Here is a 9,261-nt window from a genome sequence, read left to right as displayed (position 1 = left end):
GTTATTCTAGGGTTTCGAATTTGGGAATTTAGGATTTTTATGCGGTATTGATATTGTGGATTGGTTTATGATGAATACACACACACACACACACACACACACGTTGCTGTTTGTGTGACTTCGTTGTGGTTTGGATTATGCAAGTTTTAATATATGGTTGCTGAAATATTGTGGATATTTTCGATGCCTATTGATTTTGTGTATGATTTACGTGTGGTGTGTCGTCATTAAGTTTCATGATTTTCTTCCTCAGCCTTGATTCAAATTAATATTTTAAACAGGATGAGCGATAATTTTAGATCGACGAAAGGTTCGAAGGGCCAAAGGTCCGAATTGTCTGAGGGAACCTCTAGCAACCCTCAAACGTCGTTTTGGGGCCCCATGACAGCTAGACGTGCGACCCTTCTGGAGACGGCGCAGAGGCAGCCGGAGGTGTCCCCTTCATCGAGGCAGCGGGGCGTCCCTCATTCCTCGAGGCAGCTGTGGCCTCAGACCCAGACGGAGGTGTCTGCACCCCGTATGCCTGAGATACACCGGGCGCCCACTCCAGGTCCTATTGCTTCAGATAGTGGGTCATCTAGGGTACAGATGCCGCCACCTCATCTGTTCCATCCGTGATACCGGCCTTACCTGCAGTCGATGGCTCAGGGACGCCGATTTATCCACTGCCCCCGCCAGTGGCTCCATCAGCGGTGTACCGGTTCGTGCCTTTTGATACGATGAATGATTTGTTTTCTTATAATTAATAATAAAGGGTCTCCGATTTTAATAATCAATTTGGTTTATCATGTGATAGACACCGTCAGAGCGAAGCCGACAAAGAAGAAGAGAGGCCCCGTCACAGGGAAGGCTCTCTAGAAGACCGTCAATACCTCAAGAAGGATCGTCATCGGTACTGACGGGGATGGCCACATAGTATCGGGCGGGAAGTCGAGGACGTACTCCGGCCGCGTTGGAGCGCTTATTAGGGATAGAGTCCCTATGTTGTGGTCAGATTGGGGCGAGGTCCCGCAGGAGGTTAAGGACATGGTCCACAACGCTATGTCGGTGAGTTTACAAAATGCCTCAATAATATTATGTATTACGTTACTGATTTCTCGAAAAACTAAACTAATAAGCGATTAAATGCAGGTGTGGTTTGACGTTCCCGAGCACCTGAAGAACAACTAGGCGGACGTTGTGCATGGGGGAAGGTACGTTGGGAAGTTAATGAAAAAACAAAATTGTATGTGATATTAATAATATTTCTAATATTTTTGTTGTATCTGTAGGTACAAGGAGTGGAAGAACGAGTTGTGGACCCACTGGACTACACACGGGAACGCACGTTCTGGTACCCCTGCTGAGTTCCAGTTAGGAAGTACAAGTGGCGTTGGCTTCTGACATCAGAATTCAACAACCCTCGTAAACAGGTATTTAAAAAAATTAATTAGTTAATTTGTCATTAAGTACGTCCGTTTTTAAATATTTTACTGATAGTTTATTTTTTCTTTGAAGGCCGTTTCTCAGGCGAACGCTCAGAACCGACAACACAACACAAGGAACCATCATGCCGGTTCTAGACCGTTCGCTGTCTTCATGGACGAGGCGGCCAGGGAACATCCAGAAGTTAACCGGTACGTCTATACGTACGAGAAGACATATCCTGACGCCCAGGAGAATATTGTAAGTCATCTTACGTTTTTAAATTTTTAATTTTAATTATATATATATGTCAAAATGTTAATTAATCATTTTTTTTTCTATCCAATTAGGCGAAGGTGATGGAGGCTAGTGACAAAGTGATGAGTGCTATAGTGAGGGAGACATGGCCGAACACGCAGGAAGAAGAGATGTCCGAAGCCATGTCCTGGATCGACACTTCCGATCCGAGGGTTGGGGCGAGGATCATGGGCACAGCCTTCCCACCATGAGAAAACAACTTCTACTGCCGGGGTCTAGGAAAAAAGGTCGAGGGGGTCCTGAAGACCACTTCAGGATTTCAACGAAAGGCAGCCTCGAGCAGCAGTAGGACGACTCAGCTAGAGTCGGAAGTTGAGAGACTACGGGAACAACAAGCTGCTCAGGCTGTCGCTCATGCTGCTCAGGTTGCCGCTCATGCCGCCCAGATCGCCGACCAGATCGCCGCTCAGACAACCTATACTGCCGCGGTATATGCCACCCAGCAGGCCCAAAAGCAGCAGATGTTCCAGTACTTGCAGGAGTTTTGTAACATCCCGGACCTAATTTTACCCCTGTTACTGGGTATCTTACGAGTTACTGAGGAAGTTAGCCATGCTCGGTAATTTGGTAATTTAACACCCGAATTTATTGTCGAGTTTTTCTTAAAATGTTAAATTCTTCTATTAAGGTTCCGAGGGTGTAGTGCGCGATGACACGAGTTCTCCATTATCATCGGATTATTTTTGGGAGCTTCGAACTATTTTCTACGATTTATAAAAATCTGGGTCGCTGATCTTTAATCATTGATCACCTGTTGTCCATTTCTATTGTTAAATAGAGGAAGACTGGTCAGACCCAGTCAAAATGCGCAAGTCGGGTTTGACTGAGCCCAATTGAATCTCTCTCCTCTTCCCGACTCTCTCTGTGTTCGTCGTCGTCCCTCGCCGGAGCAGCGCTGTCCGGCCACCCCTTGGTGATGAGACTGCCACCAAGTGGTCCTCTCCTCCTTCCCGACCTAGCTCAACTCTCAAATCCGGGAGGTAGCCATTCTCGGCGGAGATCAGAAGAGGAGGACAACGGCTGTTCTTCCCAAATTCCGGTGAGTTCTGGCAACGAATCGACAGACCAAGGTCAGATTCTTATTCTCCTTCCTCTCCTCTTCTTTTCTGGGTTTGTTTCATCCCGAATCGAGTTCTAAACTGCAAAGCCCTTTTCTGCCTTTTTCTGGGTTTCTGGTTCCTAGCTCCGGCGACCTACGTTCAATGGATTTTCGGTGAGCTCTTCAATGTTTCGATGGGTTCTGTGAGCTTTGTGTGAAGTCAGAATGGACCTTGGAGCAGTTACTTGTTGGTCCGGGCTGAGGCAGAGGTCGGGTGAGTTAGGACTGAGAGGAACCGAAGTGTGGGGTGTTGGTTTTGGTGGAGTTGGCGGACCGAGGCAGCAAATAGTAAATGGTTGAGGGTTTCCTGGCAACGGGTTTAGGGGAGTTCCCGGAACTAGGAGAGCAGCTAGACTAGAGTTATGGGATTGACTGAAGGTAAACTCGATCTCCTCTAGTAATTTTGGAGCTGCTGTGTTGTTGTTGTTGTTGGTTGGTGTTTGAATCATTATTTTCTGCATGATTGTCGATAACTTGGAGATTGGAAGATGCAAGGAGATTATGGTGAAAATTCCGGCAAGTCACTGGAATCCGACGAGTATTTTTGGCAAGTCGCCGGAATCCCGAAGGAGATTATGGTGAAAATTCCGGCAAGTCACCGGAATCCGACGAGTATTTCTGGCAAGTCGCCGGAATCCCGAGGCAGCAATTCCGGCAGAATCCGTGAAGGTAGCTTGTCGACTTTTCTTTTCGTGTAAGTGGTAGTTTACGGTTTAGGAAAACCTGCCATATTTAGAAAGTCTCTTTTTAGGGAACTTTCCCCTTTATGGAAACTTTCATTCTTGGAAACCCTTTTGGGTGCCCTTAGTAATTGTTGGTGTGAAGTTAGGTAGAAAAGAAATGTTGGAATTGTTGGTTTTAGTTGGCTTGAGCTATGGGACCATAAAATAATTTTTGTTAATATGATTACTACCCATAGTAACCCTAAAATCTAGACCATTGGCTTCGTGGTGATTTTGGAAGTGAATTGCTTAGTGTGATAAAGGCATGGAAATTGTTTGTGACTTTGATTACCGGCTAAGGTTTGGTTTGGGACCGAAGGAGTTATAGTTGTGAAGTTAATCGAAATGATTATTAATTTCTGTTGGTCAAACGTGGGTCAAGCCTGGTCAATTTCTAGTCAACCTAGGAGATTCTAATCGAACTAGGAAGAAGTTGAATAGTTAATTTTTATGGGGTCCGGTTTGACCGATTTGTTCTTCTGTTTATTATCAGACGTGGGTTTTGGCTATAGAGTGTGAATATTTAGAGGCAGCGCTCGAGGAGTATTTTGAGCATTGGAAGGCTTAGGCCTCATACTGTGAGTGGACCTTTGTTTTAAATAAAATGCATGCTATAGTTCATAGATGAACAATTATTGTTGTGGAGCATTTTGACGATTTTATTTCTCTTGGAGAGTTACCAAAAATAGGATTTTCGGTGAATATAAATATGTATTTATGAGGAGAGTATGTATAAAAATGCTAGCTAGCCCTATGTGTCTGTCCACCTTAATGGCGTAGCATATAACCGCATTATGGTGTGACGTGAGCGTTGGACGCGAACATAGTAGCCCTATATGAGTGTTTAATTCATATAGGGGGTATGGGCACATATTTATACACTCGTCTGTCCACCTTAATGGCGTAGTGTAGCACCGCATTAAGGCGTGACGTGAGCGTTGGACGCGAGCGTAGTAGCCCTATATAGTCCCATGAATTTATATAGGAAGTATGGACGTGTTTAAATACATACATATATTATAGAGCCTGAGAGGCTCGACATTTATGAGATAAAAGTTTTATCACTTGCAGCATGCATTCGATTTTCCTTGGAAATTGTTTTGGGGAAACAAATATTTTATTCGTTAATTTATTTTTGTCCACTCACTCTAACGTTTCGTTTTCAAATATTTTCCCCTGTGCTCTTCGTTTTAAAAATGCCCAGTTTGCAGGATTGCATAGTTGTGGTCGGACGTATTTAGAGAAGAGGCATAGTCAATAGTATAGCTTCCGCTTATTTTTATATTTCTAGTTCATTTCCTTTCAAATAGAGTTGGTCTGAACTGTGGCTGTTGGCTATATGATTATCTTGTTTAAGTTGGCAATTAAATTAGGAGATGTTGTGATTTGGGGAGCACGAAGCCTCTAGGAGTTTAAGGTTGGATTTGGATTTTTCAGAAGTGTTTGCAGGTATTTATTAGGAAGGGTTGTCCATTTTCAAGGGAGGTTATGCCGATTTTTCGGTAAACTTTCCTTGGAGGTGGTCCCCGCAAGACTTGCTTCGGGTTTCAGGATGAAATTCAGGGTGGGTCTTGACAAGTTTACAGCTGTCCAGCTTCAGGGACTTCCAGCTTCGCCCATGCCTACGCCTATACTGCTACCTCAGCCGCCGCAACCTCCTCAGCAGCAGCCCATAGAATCGGATATTGATTTAGACAATCTAGATTTTGTGTAGTTGATCAATTATATAGTTTTATGTGCTTGTTGTTGGTTATATATATAAAATTGTTTTGGTGTATTTTGCAGCTTACTTGGAATGATAATTTAGAAATTTCGGGTATTTTTTTTATACTGGAATGGACTTATAGCCGACGAAACATGTAAGATATTCGTCGGCTATAGTATTTTTAATTTTTTTTAAAGGTTTAACCGACGAATTATGACATGTTTCTTCGGCTAAACCCTACTAAAACCGAAGAAACAGATTATATTTCGTCGGCTTTAGTTATTTTTTTAATTTTTTATTACATATTTTAGCCGACGAATATCTTAATATATTCGTCGGCTAAAGTCTCAGACTATAGTTGTCAAGACCCACCCCGAATTTCACCCTGAAACCCGAAGTAAATCCTACGGGGATCACCTCCAAAGAAAGTTTACCGAAAATTCGACATAACCTCTCTTGAAAATGGACAACCCTTCCTAATAATACCTGCAAACACTTCTGAAAATCCAAATCCAACCTTAAACTCCTGGAGCCTTCGTGCTCTCCAAATCACAACACCTCCCAACTTATTCACTAATCTAAATATAATCCCAAATCAAACAATTCATTGGTTCAGAGCAACTCTAAAAGGAATAAAAGAGACAGAAAAACAAATAAACGGAAGCTATAATACGAACTATGCCTTGACTCCAAGTACGCCCAACCTCAACTAAGCTAACCTGCAAGCTGGGCATTTTTAAAACGAAAGGCCCAGCGGAAAACATTTGAAACACGTTAGAGTGAGTGGACAAAACTGAATTCAATAAAAATATTTATGCATTCCCATTTATTTTCCATATAAATTATGCTGCATGCAACAAGCTCAAAAGCTCTCAACTCAAAAACTGACAATAACACGACTAGCTCCGGCTAGTCTCCAAAGCTTATAAAATAGTCTCTCAAGCTAAAATATATGTATGTATTTACACACGTTCATACTCCCTATATAAATTCATGGGTCTATATAGCGCTACTACGCTCGCGTCTAACGCTCACGTCACGCCTTAATGCGGCGCTACACTACGCCATTAAGGTGGACAGATGGGTGTATAAATATGTGTCCATACCCCCTATATGAATTAAGCACTCATATAGGGCTACTACGCCCGCGTCCAACGCTCACGTCACACCATAATGCGGCTATATGCTACGCCATTAAGGTGGACAGACACATATGGCTAGCTAGCATTTATATACATACTCTCCTCATCAATATATAATTATATTCATCACAAAAATCCCATTTTCGGTAACTCTTCAAAAGAAATAAAATCGTCAAAATAAAATGACGTCAAATGCTCCAACAAAATAAATTGCTCAAAAATCAATCATTGCATGCATATTATTTAAAACAAAAGTCCACTCACAGTGATTCGGTTATTTAATTGCCAAACGGAGGCTTCCCAAGTCAAATGCCCGTAAACTTCCTACGGCGAGCCTTTACGTCCATTGGCACATACTTGAGTCCTTTAATTAGACAATTAACCCAAACCGTAAGTTAATAATCTCAACTACTTCCAGATTATCAGCTATCTTTAGCCTTAGCCAAATGTCCAATCTAAGACTTAAGACTGGTCCCTAAATAAAATTACATTGCATAAGTGAATAACAAATCGGTCAAATCCCTTACTTCCCATTCTTTAACATCTCAATACTAATACCAGATGCTCCAAATCGATAATCACTAAACACTTTAGAGTAACAATAGAAACCAAGGGATTCACCTTATTATTAATTGCGAAAGGGCTGCAACCAGATTACTCTCTACACCTAAGAATTTATCTTTACACTCATAAACCACCTTCACTACAATTACACTTCCTTGGCTCGTCCAACATTCCTTTCTGCCCTTCCTCGAATTCATAACCATTATCAGCAACAATTCAAACTATGAATCAATTACTAATACCCAAAACCAACAGAGCAGCTTACCCCTAATTCTTGCTTTCGAAATTCCGCACCCAAATTTATTTTGGCAATAACCTCTGCTCCATGATCAAGTTCTTCTTCTGCTCCCGATCCTATCACTGAAACAACCATTTGCCAACTCAATCCCACATTCAAGCTAGCATCAACCCAACTGAACTTAACAACCAAAAGAGCAGCTTACCTTCAACCGAGAAACCAAGCCCCTCTCGGCAGTAGCTTTCTTGCCGGATTCTGGGATTGGGTTTCCTCCAACACAACGACAACAGCCCTTCTAGCCTCCCTTCGTGTTCATTTTAGTCTCCAAGAGAAAGAGGAGACGCCGGGAAGAGGAGGGAGACACCAGAAACCTTCGCCGGAGACCCTCGCTATCGTCATCGCTGCCGGAGCTCGCCAGAAATCAAAGAACACAGTGAAGCACCCAAGCTTTCGATCTCCATCGATCTTGGTTGCACGCATGATCTACGAGCTGGGCTAGAAAGGAAAGGAGGAGAGGAAGAGAACGGCGGCGATCTCGTCGCCTGGGGTGGCCGGACGGCGGCGCTCCGGCGTAGAGGCGACAGAGACGAAAGAGAGAAAAGGAGAGACTCGGTTAGGCTCGGTCAAACCCGACTTGGGTTCTTTGACTGGGTCTGACCAGTCTTCCTTTATTTAACATCTTCCTCTGATTAACAACAGAAATAGACAGCAGAAGATCGATGATTAAAGATCAACGACCTATATTTTTTGATAAATCGTAGAAAATAGCCTGAAGCTCTCAAAAATAATCTGAGGACATCAGAGAATTCGTGTCGACGTGTACTACGACATCGGGGTCTTAAAAGAAGAACTTGACATTTTGAATAAAATTTGAAAATAAGCTCAAGCGTTAACTTAATAGATTACCAAGCACGGTTAAATTCTTCAGTAACTCGTAGAATACCCAGTAAAAAGGTAAAATTGGGTCCGGGATGTTACAATGTTTGATGAAACATTTAAGATATTCGTCGGCTAAATTCTGGGACAATAGTCGACGACGTTTTCTCGTTTCGTCAGCTAAAGTCATCGCCGACGACTCTTTCCCGACGAAACCATAGCCGACGAAGGCTTGTTGGCTAAGATCTTAGCCGACGAATTAAGCTAACAGGCCAACGAAACTTTTTCGTTGGCTAAAGTGCTTGTCCTGGTAGTGATACTTCTTCTAACAAATGAATATACCTTGCGGCCTTTGTGAAACTTCAAGTCCAAGAAAGTACCTCAGACTCCCCATATCGGTCATGTCAAATTCTTTCATCATGGTACACTTAAAATTGAGTAACAAACCATCATCATCACCAGTAAAAATTAATTCATCTACATAGAGACTTACAATGATGATTTGTCCTCCTTTGCTCCTCCTTGTGAACAATGTTTGCTCACTCTCACAACGCTGGAAACCCTTGTCAACAAAGTAACTCTCAATTCGACTAGACCAGGCATGAGGTGCTTCTTTTAGTCCATACAAAGCCTTGTGTAGCTCATATACCAGGCATGAGGTGCTTGTTTTAGTCCAGGCATGAGGTGCTCCTTGTTCTTCTTCACATAGCCTTGAGGTTGCTCGACAAAAACTCTCTCTGTCAGATCTCCATGAAGGAAGGCAGACTTTACATCTAGCTGAAACAACTTCCACTTTTGTTGAGCTGCAAGGGAGATTATTGTTCTCACTGTGTCAAGACGTGCAACAGGTGCAAAGACCTCAGAATAGTCAATGCCATGTCTTTGTGTATACCCTTTTGCAACAAGTCGAGCCTTATGCTTGATCAAATCACCCTTCTCATCATGCTTTGTCTTGAAAATCCAGTTGACACCAACTTTTCTTGCACCTGAAGGAAGCTCGACTAGAGACCAGGTGTTGTTTCGTTCGATAGCTTCAATCTCAGCATCCATAGCTTTCCTCCACTTCTCCTCCTTCACGGCATCATCAAAGTACACAGGATCTCCATCTTGGCAGTTCACATCCTCCATCATCAAAGCCTCTTCTTCACTCAATTCATCACCACTCACATAATCCTCTCTCCAAGCTGGCAGTC

General features: G+C 42.8%; 1 non-coding gene across 1 annotated transcript; it reads right to left on the bottom strand.

Annotated features, from left to right (window-relative positions):
* Positions 1-5,785: 5,785 nt before the first annotated feature.
* LOC101305993 lies at positions 5,786-7,805 on the bottom strand. Its single transcript, XR_183870.1, has 4 exons — positions 7,398-7,805; positions 7,220-7,314; positions 6,655-6,754; positions 5,786-5,974 (listed from the first exon to the last, which is right to left on the bottom strand). It is a non-coding gene; the product is annotated as an uncharacterized LOC101305993 (transcript).
* Positions 7,806-9,261: the final 1,456 nt, after the last annotated feature.

This window comes from Fragaria vesca, linkage group LG2, assembly GCF_000184155.1.
Source record: "Fragaria vesca subsp. vesca linkage group LG2, FraVesHawaii_1.0, whole genome shotgun sequence".
Classification (NCBI taxonomy): Eukaryota; Viridiplantae; Streptophyta; class Magnoliopsida; order Rosales; family Rosaceae; genus Fragaria; species Fragaria vesca.
This window is presented reverse-complemented; position numbering and strand designations above follow the sequence as displayed.